We start from the raw sequence: 13,014 nt of genomic DNA, 5'->3' as shown, positions 1-13,014 counted from the left end.
TGGACCAGTGGTTTCTCAAGAACAAGGATTGAGTTTTATTCCTCTTTGTAGACCCGATCCATAGTATAGTGCCTTATCAAGGGCTCGAGAAATTTTTACTGCCCTATCTAGGAAAATGAAGCCATCCTCAGACCAACCTAAGGAAGGAGGAATGAGGGCGGCTTCCTTGAGGTCTAAGTTAGCGTACAAGCTAATTTGCTCAGGGCTAACAAAGATGCTCCAATATTCAGTGGCTTGAAAGAAGAGCAAAGCTTACTTCTCTATCGTGTAACTACCCACAGGTGAGTGATCCTGCTATACAAGGTCGTTCTGAAATAAGGACACTGTTCTCACACATGATCCAAGCAGGATCAGGGGCTTAAGGAAATAAAAGAGAACGTGGAGAAGCCCACGCACTATTTTAAGAACTGAATCCAGAAGTAGCATGCTTCATTTCCACTTATATTCCATGAGTAAGAACTCAGCCGCATGGCCATACCTGGACAAAAGGGAGGCTACAGAATGTATGCACCTTCTCTGGTAAGAGAAATAAAGCACAAGCCAAGTGATATTTTCAAAGCATATGTCTGGTAAAGGCTGTGAGCCCAAATTATACAAAGAACTCTCAAAACTCAATAATGAAAAACCACAACTCATAAACAATGGATAAAAATACGAACAGACAGCTAAGACAACACAGATAGCAAATAAGGACATGAAAAGATGCTCAACGTTATTAATTATTAGGGAAATGCAAGATACCGCAACATATTAGACTAGCTAAAAATAAAAGATTGACCATATCAATTGTTAGCAAAGGTATAGAGGAACTAGAACTGTCATTCATGGCTAGTGGGAATGTACAATGGTACAATCAATTGGAAGACAGTGTGTCTCTTCCTTAAAAAGTTAAGTTTGCCCCTACTCTACAACCTAGACTTTCTATTTCTAGATGTTTACCCAACAGAAAAGAAAGCATATATCCATACAAAGACTTACACAGGAATGTCCACTGTAACTTTATTTGTACTAGCAAAATTTCGAAACAACCAAAATGAATGGGGAATTCATGCTTAATTGGCACAGAGTTTCTGTTGAGGGTTGAGGGTGATGGAAAAGTTTTGGTAATGGATGGTGGTGATAGTAGCACAGCCTTGTAAATGAAATTAACACCACTGAACTGTGCATTTGAAAGTGGTTAAAGTGGGAAATTTTAAGTTATGTATGTGACCAGAATAAAAGTTTTAAAAAATCACAGAATTTTACAACATAAACAGTGAACCCTAATGAAAACTGTGGGCTGCAGTTAATAGTACAATTATAATGATAATGTTTCATCAATTGTAACAAAAGTACCACACTAATGCAAAGTGTTAATAATAGGGAAAACTGTTGGGGCAGGAGGGTGGCATATGGGAACTCTGTACTTTCCGCATGATTTTTCTGTAAACCTACAACTTCTCTAATAAAAAAAAAAATTAAAAGAAAAAGTTACACGGATACCAAAACAGAAATGAATGGCTAAACAAATGGTGTAATAGCTGTATGATGGACTTCTACTCAGCAATAAAATGAATGAACTCTTGAAACACAGCAGTATGGATGGCTCTCAAAATAATTACACTGAGTGAAAGAAACCGGACAAAAAAAAGAGTACATATTGTATGATTCCATTTATATAAATTTCTAGTGAATGCAAACTAATCCCTCAAAACCTGTGCTTACCTGGTGAAGTGGGGAGAGGCAGGGAGGGATAGGGGGGGTTTGCAAGATGCACAGGGTACCTTTGGGGAGTAATGGGTATGTTCTCCATCTTGACTGTGATGACGGTTTCATCCACATGGATGTCCAAATTGTTGTATGTCAATTATATCTCAATTTTTAAAGTATGTGCCCTTGTATTGCTATGGATAAAGAGGAAAACAGAATTTGGTGGTCAATCAGCACCACTATATGTGTTCTCCACATATAGTTTCTTTTTTATCTTTTGCTATATTTGTAAATTTATTCTAAAATCTCACTTTTCAATGGACAGCTAAAATCTGAAGTATACATCTGTATTTTTGAAAAAATATAATTTGTAGCCTTAGAACTAAAACAATATAGAATCTTAATGTAGGTCTTTTTTCTGTATGAAAGATATTTTTTTACTTTTACATTTTCTTTCTTTATAGACATTTCTGAATCGTTTAAATCAATAGACAATGAATTTTCTCAGATGTAACATACTGTGTTTATCTTGAGGTATACATTGGGCCCATTAGGTAATGTTCAGGAGAGTAATGCAATTGTTAACGGGTTGTCTACCACCCAAGTTTTCTAAGCAAAGAAACTGTAGAGATGGTTACAGGATTCTTTGAAAAGAATATACTATTTCCATCAAAGTTGAGGAAAACTTCCCCAATTTCACTGAGTTCAATTTTTAGACTGTTAGCTTAAGCAATATTTAAACGGAACCTAAAATGAAAATGACAGAAAAGCTTATAGCTAAGGAGTTATCTGAGCCTTACTACTTATCATGAGATTATAAACAAAGGAAATTCACAATCTGATGAGCTCTGTTACAAAATCCATAGCCTGAAAATTAGAAAGCTGCAAAATTACTGAATTTACAAAACAAACTATGTGTATCATCATACAGAGCTCCCAAATATCATCCCGTTACAATACCTTGCATTGTTGTGAAAGAGCATCGTCAAAATATTACTACTAGGAAGCAGCTGTGGCTCAAGCAATTGAGCTCCCATTTACCACATTGAGGATCCCTGGTACCTCTTGGTAAAAAAGAAAAGAAAACATGCATTCCAGACCTGCATGGAGAGGCCACGCAGCAAAGAGATGCACCAAAAAGGCAATGACACAACCAGATTGAAAAAAACAAAAATTACTACTCCCTGTAGTCCATATCTCACATTTAGCATACTTTTCCCCAAACCCACCCTATCATTAACACCCTGAATTAGTAGTATATATTTGTTACAGTTTATGTGAGAATGTTCTCATATTTATTCTGTTAACCACAGTCCATCATGCACCACAGGATTCACTGTGTTCTGCTTTCCCTGCCTTGTACAGCCCATGCAAAGTGGACACTCAGTGGCTCTCATTTTGATCTGCTGTCAGCAACTCAGTCAATTCTCCATTTACTCCAAAAGGAAAAAATCCCATACCGTCCTATACCCCCTATTGTTGTCCCTTAGAATTGACAGAGTATCTTCTTTGCCATTGCTGCAAAAATATTACAATATTCCTGTGTTTGTGATTTTTGCTCTCAAGTTCTGGGAGATTCTGGACCAGTGGAATAGAGAGTAGAAAAGGAAGATTCCTGCTGAGAAACAAGACTTAGAACCATCTGCAGCTCTAGTCCCAGCTTCTGCCTCAAGGGCTTCTCCAGCACCCAGACCATCTTCCACCTCCGGTCTTGATTCCTTGCAGGGAACACATCTCATCCCACGCAATCTCTTTGAAGACAATCCCCACCCTTTACCAAACCCACAGTCCCTGCTGCCAGTGACTTAGCACCCCTGCCTCAGTCCTCCCCGCCACACCACACCTCTCACTTAAGCTCTGCAGGCACCACCGCCCACCTCAATTCATCCGGCTAAACTAAACAAATTCTAGTTCAAGTCTATGCCGATCTGGTCCACTGGACCATTTAGCTTCCCCTGACGTTTTCAGCAGGGTGAGAAAAGTTACTGCATCTGTGTCCCATTGAAACTGGCTTGAAATATTTCCCTAGAATTTTAATTAGCATCTGTGGGACTTTGTCTCCCAACACTCCTTCAAAAGATATTTTCAAGTGTGAGCCGTCGTGCGGCTACTATACTTCTTCCCAACAGCAATGCACAGTCATTTGGGTAACAGTCTGGAAACTTCCAAGGTAAAAGGCTAGAATACATAAAGTCATCATAAAAGAATTCTAGAGGGCTTGGGCATGATTATTCTAAGAATTTTATGCATCTACTTCAAGCAATTTCTTCTGTTGATCTTAGGCTCACTACGGACACAGCCACAGCTCTTGCTGGTTTATCCCAGAGTATCATCCCTTGTTGGGGCACAGTTGTGAGGCCTTTCAAATGCAAAGGGTTTTTTTTCTCTCACTGGTTCAAAGTGAAATACCAGAACTAAGTAAGAACTAAGCCTATCTAAGAATGAGAAGATTTGGGGATTATAATTGATTCTCATAAACTTGGTTCAGGAGAGCTGGGGGAAGTAATCTTTACCTTCCTCCAACATATACTCAGGCAGAGCCTGGGAAACAAATTGTACCACCCACCCTTCATTTAGAAGCAGGAGTTTTTTTCTTGGCAGGTGTGTGTGTGTGTGTGTGTGTGTGTGTGTGAAGTATGCTAGGGCTGGACAGGCTCCATGAATGGGAATTACAGTACTGGAATGGATAGCTGCTGATGAATCGAGGAAATACCCAAGAGAAGAGCTGCAGCATAGAAAATGCCGGAGGTTAGCGAAGTTGAATTACATAGGAACAATGAGATTGGGTTTGTCCTGTTGACGGAAGGCCTTATTTCTTGGGTTCTTGGGGCAGGCTTAGCAAAAACAAACCACAGAAAAGCTTTTTCTCCAGCGAGAATTCTTAGTAGGCAGTCATGTGGGGGTAATTGTGGCTTTGTCTCGCTCTTACTCCCTCCTGGCCCTTAGACTCTCTGATTTCTGCCTGAATGAAAAGCAGGACTGTGAGGCTGGACGTTGATGGTGTGGGGCAGGGTGGGGGCTGGGGAAGAGATGGCTTCCCTAGGAAAGCCCCACAGTGCTGACAAAGACCTTCACAAGTTCTCTCAGGGAAACTGAGAGAGGAAAGGCCAGACGACAGCTGATCCAAGTTGACTTAGTCTAGCGCGTGTCTAGCTCCCCCTTCGATATCTCACTTGACTCATGCTTCTCGTGTGGTGGGAAATAGCACCCTGGTTTCAAAGAGGCTCAGTACCTCACAGGTGCTGTGTGCCAACTTGAGAGGGGTTTCCACATATGCCCAGAGGTACGAATTGCTCACAGTGAGAAGATGTGGGGCTAGGGGAGTTTCGGTGTCCTGAATTATGAGGGGAGGCCCGATACCCAGGTCTTAGGAACAGAGAAGATCTGAGTCAGTCTGTCCGAAACTGCCATGATGCTTTGGTGTGGTGCAGGGCATTTTCAGGTGATTGATAGGAAAATAGGGTCAGGTTAGCTTCTTTCACTATAGGCACTTTTCCTTTATTACCTGCATGTGTGTGTGTGTGTGTGTGTGTGTGTGTATTAAAGAGATATTATTGCAGACCAAGAATGGAAGATGCTTAATTCTAGCCTAGAAACCAATGAGATAAAAACAGAAAAACAAAACTGAACAGCAAATAAATGAAGTTAATTTCCTAACAGAATTTATTCAGACTCTTGCGGCCTGTCCCAACAAGTATCCTGCATCATTTTGGAAGGAAAGCCTGGCTACTGCTAGAGTCAAAAGCCTCTTGTCTATGACCACAGACGGCAGAAACAATCATGTGTTTACACCACTTCCTGGACACACAACTAGATTACGTAGCCCAAACTCCCTTGCAGGGAGCTGGGACCATGGTCCAACCTCAGGGCTGCTCTGCTCAGTGGGGAACGAGTGGACGTGCCGCAGGCAATTCCAGGGCTGGGTCACAGAGTCACATGCAGTCCTCCATGTGCCTTTCTCTTCTCAGTTGGCTGCCTTGGAGAAGACTCTGGGGACCATCTTGGGTTTCACTTGTTGAGTTGGGTGAAACCACAGGATGAAAGGATCCCGGCCCCTGAATCACTGCTCGGAGGGGAGCCACGCACCAGAAGTACCAGCCTTGGACTGATACACCAGCAAGATGCCATCCTTGAGTTGGTAAAGCCGCTAAGATATGAAGCTTTCTCTTACAGCAGCTGTCTCTCCCTTAACCAACATGCCACAGACTCTTGATTCTTCTCATGTTCAAAGAGATCATGGAGTTAAAAGCACAAGAGTTGAGAGAATAAAAACTACACTTCTCAGAGAGGAAGGCCTGTCTCCTTAGGAACCTGCACACTTTTTCTCTCTTGCCATTTGTTTCCCACCCCTAAGAAGTACAGAAAGTCTGGAAAAAACATCTCCATGTTATTCAGAAAGAAGAATTCACTTGTAGACAAAGAAGATAACTCACTGAAAGGTAAAGTTGAGAGGTAAGACATTCCATTTCAGGTCAGTTATGGAACAGCAAACCAAAGTAAATTAGTGAAGAGGATGAAGTATGGGTTTTTTAAATATAGTTTTATTGTGGTAAATAAGAGTAAGCTAAACAACAGCTGTCTGCCAGAAATCCTTAGAGATGTGCTTTGTGAAGATAGAAGAATTATATACATATACCTAGAATCAATTGTTTAGGTGCAGTGTGACATTTTAAAGTGCTTGAGGGTATTTAAAACAGTTCTTCTCTTAAACAATTTAAATTCACCCTTCCTTCCAACATGTTTAGTCTAGTAACGTGAACTATTTATAATTATCTGAGTGACAAGGATTAATACATTCCATTTCAACTTCTATCAAATGCTACAAATTCCATATGGATGGCATTAGGTTTATTGAGGTTTATTGAATTGGTATCCTTCATAGTCAATGGTCAGAGTAAAGTACATGAAGGGAGGGAAGTCTCAACCACAGATGCTGAAAGCATCCTTGTGAAAGGTAAGTGTTTTGGTTTCCCAGCTGCTAAAACAAATACCAACAATGGGAATTTATTAGCTTGTGGTTTTCAAGCTAGGAGATGTTCAAAATTGAGGCTTCGGACAGATGAGGCTTTCTCCCCAAAGACAGTAGCACTCTGGGGCTGGCTGTTGGTGATCCTCGGAGCTTGGCTTTTCCATCACATGGCAGCATCTTCTCCTTTCTCTTCTGGGTTCCACTGATCTTCCAGCTTCTGGCTGCTCCCCATAGCTTCTCTTTCTGTCTGACTTTCATTCTTCTTATGAAAGACTTCAGCAACCTGTATTAAAGCCCAGCCTGATTCAGTTGGGCCACACTTCAACTGAAGTAGTATCTTGAGGAGACCTTATTTACAATGGATGCATAACCACTAGAATGCTGACCAAGACCATCTCCAAACTAGGGTACACAATTCAATCCACCACAGATTTTCTCTGAGAACAAAAGAAATCCTGAAATAGAATCAAGCCATGAGGTAACAATTTTGGAAGGGATTTAGGTCAAAACATTCGTTGCATAGACGTGGCAGGGCTTTCTAAACTCTTGATTGCTTTGCATCATGTAGAGAACAAAGAATTATCAGTGGAGCATAATTTACCTCTTTGTCAGGGTGCAGGGTGGGAAGGTTGGAGCTATTCCCGAGAGTGACTCATGCATTTGACACAGGTATGGGAAAGAGATGGGGCAAGCTGAACAACCAGTCTATTGCTTGCAGATCCAGAAGAACAGTAGAAACTTTCAACACACTGAGCCAAAGGTGGCAAACTGGATCTTCAGAGCTGAAAAGGAGCATTAGGGGATGAATGCACAGATATCTTTAAGACACATGCCATTTGTGTGTGACTGCCCCTTTAAAAACAGCTCCGGGGAAAGAAACTTTATCTGGCAGAATTAGGCCATTTGTTTTAGCAACTGCTTTTCATGCCCTGGTCTCCCTTGATCTGCCTGCACACCACAGATACTGACTTGTCCTTCACAGAGCCCATGACAATCCCCCGCTCAGCTTTCAGCCTCTCCGAGGGAACTCCCAGTTCCAAGCTTTGGCTGCCCACACGATGCCACCTCCTGGGTCATGGGTGGAATCCAATGCCCTCATCCAGCTTCTCTTGTCGTAACCCTACCTGCCCTGGATCTCAGGTGTGCGTCACAGGCTGCTGCAGAAGGAGACAGGGTGGGTGACCCTGTCTGATCTCACCCAGGCCGGTATCCCCTGGCAATTCTAGGCACCTAAGAATAGTCCTGAACTCGGGGGGGGGGGGGGTGCGGGAGGCTGAGTGGAGGGAGCTATTAAGGTTTCGTTTGGAGGACTGCAAGGACGAGCAGACGCTCCTTGCCAGCGCCTATGACCGGTGGCACTTCAGCCATATCTGATCAACTTTGCTCTGTGCCCTTCCTCTCCTTTCCTCCCACTGTTTCTCCTTCAGACTTCATAGAAATCTCCTTGGGTTAGTTAGGACACGTCTGGGTGAAAAAAATAGAAGTCTGATTCAAACTGGCTTAAAAGAGAGCATTTATGGGCTGGAAAAGAAAATGTGGAAGTCCAAGGGAGCTTTGGGGCAGAGCTAGACCCGAGGGCTCTCGGATGCTCTGGTGAGGGATGTGTCTCTGTCTCTAGCCTAGAAAGGGTGAGTCCACCTGATGGACAGAATGTCTGCTAGAGGCCAAGACTTACCTCCCAAGCCTTAGCAAGTGAGGAAAGAGTCAGCTTTCTCGACAGCTCGAGAAGAAATTATCCAGAGAGAATTCTAATTGGCCCAGCCTGGACTAAACGCTTATGTCTGAACCAATCACTGTGGTCAGGAAAAGCTCATAGTGATTGGCCAGACTTAAGTCACGTGCTCATCTCTGAACCAGTCACAATGGCCAAGGGAAAGAGCTTGCTGAGATTGGCCAAAACTCAGGCACGTACTCATCTTTGACCCAATCATGATAGCCAGGGGAAGAGCTCACTGTGATTAGCTCTCTAAGGCAAGGGTCAGGGAGCCTCCTTCAAATAATACTGAGTGGGTTTTCTCCACACACACACTGAACATGGGGTTCAACAAAGCCTCCACTTTGCTATGACCAATTACCATTCTTAGTCCTTGTCGTATTTGGCGTCTACCTTCCAGGGCACATCTTATACAGGGTTTCCTTCTCATACAGGCCTTTTTCCATCTTTTCCTGCCCCTCCTCATCTCCCTAGCCTCCTCATGCTGGAAAGCCCCAAGCTCAGCCTTTCAGTTCTTCTCTCTTCCATCTTCGGTGTGCATTCTTACTCTGCCTGAGCCTTCGGTGCCCTCTGTTTGCTGCGGGACTCTGAGATCTATCACTAGACTTCTATCTTTTCCTGCTCCCCAGGCATCTGAGATGCTCATATCCAGCCCTGAGCTCCTGCTTGCCTCCCCCAGCCTGTTCCTCCCACCACTACACATTGCTGTTTTTTTATAGCTCTGTCCTTGCCATTGCATAGGCCCCAAATCCCAGCAACGACCTTGTCTGCCCTTGTTCTCTCACACCCCACGTCCGGAGGCCCAGCAGTCATGCCAGTGCTACCGTTAAGTCTGGACCTTGACCATCTCTCCCCCTTCTGACCCATGTTCTAACCATCCCTCACCTGCAGAATCACAGCCACCTCCTGACTGGGCTCCCATCTCTTCCTTGCTTCTCTTTCAGCGTCCTCTCATCTCAGCCATCAGAGGGAACCTGTGAACAGAATCAAATCGTGACTGGCTCTTGGACCCTCAGTGTACTCAGAGTAAAGCCCTTCCAGTGGTCTACGAAGCCCTAGCCGGCCTCCCCTCCACCACCACCTCTCTGCATTTCCTCTCTGATGTGATCTGTTTTTTACTCTATCCCCCCCTCAGCTCTAGTCACCCCGGCTTCCTTGCCATTCCTCTGTGGACCAAGCACAGTCCACCTCAGGACCTTTGCACCCCCTGTTCCCACTGCCTGCAATGCTCTTGCCCCAGATAACAGCCCACTGCCCCCTCTTGTCTGCCAGGTCTTTAACCAAATATCCCTTTCCAATAACACCTTCCCTTGCCACCCCATCTGAAACTGCAAACGCACCCCTGACGCTGGCCCTTCGTGTCTTCCTCCCATTTTCGTCATCTCCAAGGCATTATCTACGCCTAACACACGTCTTCATTGTATTTGAAATTTTTTTAAAAACTTATTTATTTAATTTACTTCTGACTTATTTATGCTAGTCCTCTTCTGTTTCCCCCACGGCAGCATCCACAAGGTGAAGTGGTTTTCGTCAGCGTGTGCGGTGCTATCATCCCAGCACCTTGTGCTGGTTCTCGATAACGATTTGATGAGTTGAGTGAAATAGAGTGACTTTCCTACTGCCCCGTTAGGGATGTGGTGGCCTTCAGTCCCCACCCCATCTGTCTCACCCTGATGGACAGTGAGTTTTCAGGGACCTGGAGGCAGCACAGGACTATGCCCTGACTGCAGCACGGTGGTATCCTCCAACTGGGAGAGGGGAGGCCAGAACCCAGAGGCAGCAGGGAAAACAGGGGTGGGACGCCACGCTCCAGGCATGGGGTGAGGGCCCAGTGGGAGGGGCCGGCCTGGCCCGGGCTGTGGGGGCCCCCGTAGGGGGGCAGAAGGCAGACCTTGGGTTGGGTTAGCATGCGGCAGGTCCAGGAAGGGTGAAAGAGAGACGCAGAATCCATGAGACAGACTGAGGTCAAAACGGGTAGGAGCCAAAAAGAGGTGTCCCACGTGAGATCAGCACCGCAGACGGGCAATTGGCTGTCCTTCCCGGGGGAGGCTGAAGGAGCTCTTTGAAGATGCAGAGTCTCCCCACAGGCCTTCTCTCACCTTAAAGGCTCAGCAATTTTTTAAAATTTCTCTCCCCTCACCCCCCACCCCCATTGTCTGCTTTCTGTGTCTATTCTCTGTGTTCTTCTGTGACCACTTCTATCCTTATCAGCGGCACGGGAATCTGTGTTTTCTTTTTGTTGCATCATCTTGTTGTGTCAGCTCTTCGTGTGTGCGGCACCATTCCTGGGCAGGCTGCACTCTCTTTTGCGCTGGGCGGCTCTCCTTACGGGGCGCACTCCTTGCGTGTGGGGCTCCCCTACACGGGGACACCCCTGCGTGGCAGGGCACTCCTTGCGCACATCAGCACTGCGCGTGGGCCAGCTGCACACGGGTCACAGAGGCCCGGGGTTTGAACCGCGGACCTCTGATGTGGTAGGCGGACGCCCTATCCATTGGGTCAAGTCTGCTTCCCAAGGCTCAGCTCTTTTGATCCTGCATTTGACACAGGCTGTGCCTCCCCAGCACGGGTCTGGCGACCTCAGGAAGGCAGCCTCCCTGGCCTGGCCCACGGCCTCCAGAGGCCCAGGGGCGAGGAGCGTGCAGCCCCTCCCTGCAGCTCCCTGCAGCTGCATTGGACCACCAGCCTGAAGGAGACCCCATCTTCCCAACCCCTCTTTCCCAGAAACAATTTTTTTAGCAATAGAGAATGAAGAGTTGCCTTAGACACCCTCCAAGCCCAGTGTCCTCATATCAGGGATCAGGATCCTGAGGCCCAGCGGGTTAAAATTCCTGCCCCACCCTCCCAGCTAGCATTGGGGGTGCAGGGGCGCCACTCAGGCCAGTGCCCCTCACACACCCCGTAAGGTCGAAAATAACTCCCCACTTCCAAGGGGCGGCTTTACTTATGGGACGCTCACTCATGATCTAGCGAGCGTGAGATAATGAAGGCATGCTGCAGCGGAGCTGCTCCTTGCCCACCCTCTTGCTCTCCTCCTGCGCCCCATTTCACGATGGGATTGGATGAGGTCACTCCTCGCACGGATGAGACTCTGCCCTCGCCAAGCTGCTTGCTCTCTCTAAGCTCATTATCCGACCGCTCATCCTTTCCCAGGGGTGGCTGGGAGGAGGAGAGGTAATTAAGTGTTTTGCTTAAATGGCCTTTGCAGTTGACAGAAATAGCAGCCCCGGGATGCGGCGGACTTTGCTTCCTGAGTGTCTTCCTGCATCTGCTGGGTTGCGCGCAGGTGGCCAAGGCGAGGGCAGGGGACCGGCAGTGGTGCAAAGGCCACAAGGGCCAGAGGAGCCTGCCCTGGGAGAAAATCCTTCAAGTGGGTCAGCGGCCAGCCGAGCGGGAGGAGCGTGCAATCGCTCTAAGGATCGGGGGTGCGCACAGCCCGCCTCCTCACCTCTGTGCGTGGAGCTGCCTCATTTCTGGGGGTCAGTGCCCTGGGGGTATCCTTGGGGGACCCTTGTCAGGAGTAACAAGGACGTGGAGGGGCGTTCTCCTGTCTCACCCGACCCATTGTTGGATCAATGCCCTGTGTTCACATCTGATCACTGGTGAGGTTGAATGTCCTTTTCCTGTCCAGGGCCACCACTGCTGCTTAGAGAGCTCATTTTGAAAGGGTGCTCTGTGTAGCGAAGCCTCGTAGGCTGGAGGACAGGACGGGGGTGCAGGTAAAGCACAGAGGTGCAGCCCTCCCAAGCTTTGTGAACAAAGAGAGCCGGGAAGTCGACCTGTCCTCAGACCAACAGGCAGAGCAGGCGTTCCCACTGAAAGGAGCCTGGGCATGCAAAAGGAGTCGTCATCCAAACACACACAGAGAGTAAGAAAATGAAATGCAACAAAATGAAAACAGGAATGGGAGTGCCTGAGGTGGGATAAAGCACCGATGAGGTGGCCAGAAGCTACTTAAACCAGACCTGAAAGAGTTAAGTCCAGTCTTCCCTAACAGCCCTTCCTGCGAAGTCCAGGGCCCTTTCAGCATTATTGTGCTAAAGATAATAGCAGCCTTATTATAACAGAGAGCTCCATGTACATCAGTGCCCACAAAATGCCACCTGTCTGTGAAGTCAGCAGAATTCACGGAATAATACAGTATTGGCATTGTTGCCGCGTAGAACTACACATCCATTAATAGAATCACTGGCACTTCTGTGCAGCACTAAGGCCCCCCCCAAAACGACTCATTATGGACTGTGGCCCCAAAGTCAGTAAAGACAGTCATTATGAGAATGTACATCAATATCAAAGTATCAGTAATTATTTTTACATTTTCCTAATATCATTAGAAGTTCTCTAAATTGTATACTCCTCGTGTAATCATGTGTCCTTGCAACCTCTACCCATATGCAAAGGTTTATTATAATCTGCTAAAAATTGCAGAAGATATGCCCAATAGAAAGTCTCTTCGCTACCATTTTGTTTGAAATTAAATCTCAAATTGCAGTGAAGGAGACTTCATTTTCATTCACTTGTATCTAAATCTAAGCCAAATCAATCAGGGTCTTCAGAATTTATCACTGGTATGAACACCCTGAAGGCAAGTTTCTTGTCTTCTGCATGTTGGGTTGGGATGGTTTGAGCTGGCTACCAAAAT

General features: G+C 46.1%; 1 long non-coding RNA gene across 2 annotated transcripts; it reads right to left on the bottom strand.

Annotated features, from left to right (window-relative positions):
* Positions 1-6,522: 6,522 nt before the first annotated feature.
* LOC101432784 (uncharacterized) lies at positions 6,523-9,961 on the bottom strand. 2 transcript variants are annotated; one of them, XR_189225.4, is made up of 3 exons: positions 9,713-9,961; positions 9,258-9,346; positions 6,523-7,440 (listed from the first exon to the last, which is right to left on the bottom strand). It is a non-coding gene; the product is annotated as an uncharacterized lncRNA (long non-coding RNA). The 2 variants fall into 2 exon arrangements; XR_009180404.2 differs by having other exon boundaries at positions 9,833-9,961.
* Positions 9,962-13,014: the final 3,053 nt, after the last annotated feature.

The sequence above is a fragment of the Dasypus novemcinctus genome, chromosome 14, assembly GCF_030445035.2.
Source record: "Dasypus novemcinctus isolate mDasNov1 chromosome 14, mDasNov1.1.hap2, whole genome shotgun sequence".
Taxonomy (NCBI): domain Eukaryota; kingdom Metazoa; phylum Chordata; class Mammalia; order Cingulata; family Dasypodidae; genus Dasypus; species Dasypus novemcinctus.
Note: the sequence above shows the minus strand (reverse complement) of the source record. Positions and strands in the feature narration are given on the sequence as shown.